Consider the following 235-nt stretch of genomic DNA (forward strand, 5'->3'; position numbering starts at 1 on the left):
TTTCCTTCCTGTTTTAGGAAGCAGAGACTGTATTGCGTTTAAAGCTTGGTCTGTGTTCTTCATACTTATGTAGAACATAGTTTCCTGTTCTTTATTGTAAAAGCGCGCAAAATTACATTACATTATCATAATGATTTGGGATTTCTACATCCAGCTGGCCTGAGAAGCTGAGGTTGTAAAATAATTCCTTCTTAAAATACAATAACTTATTTTCATTATATCCTTGTTTATTTCA

At 32.3% G+C, this 235-nt stretch overlaps 1 pseudogene; it reads right to left on the reverse strand.

Annotated features, from left to right (window-relative positions):
* LOC116706709 (trace amine-associated receptor 9-like) overlaps positions 1-235 on the reverse strand; it is a 1,406-nt pseudogene that overhangs the window by 301 nt on the left and 870 nt on the right.

Source organism: Etheostoma spectabile, chromosome 18, assembly GCF_008692095.1.
Source record: "Etheostoma spectabile isolate EspeVRDwgs_2016 chromosome 18, UIUC_Espe_1.0, whole genome shotgun sequence".
Lineage (NCBI taxonomy): Eukaryota > Metazoa > Chordata > Actinopteri > Perciformes > Percidae > Etheostoma > Etheostoma spectabile.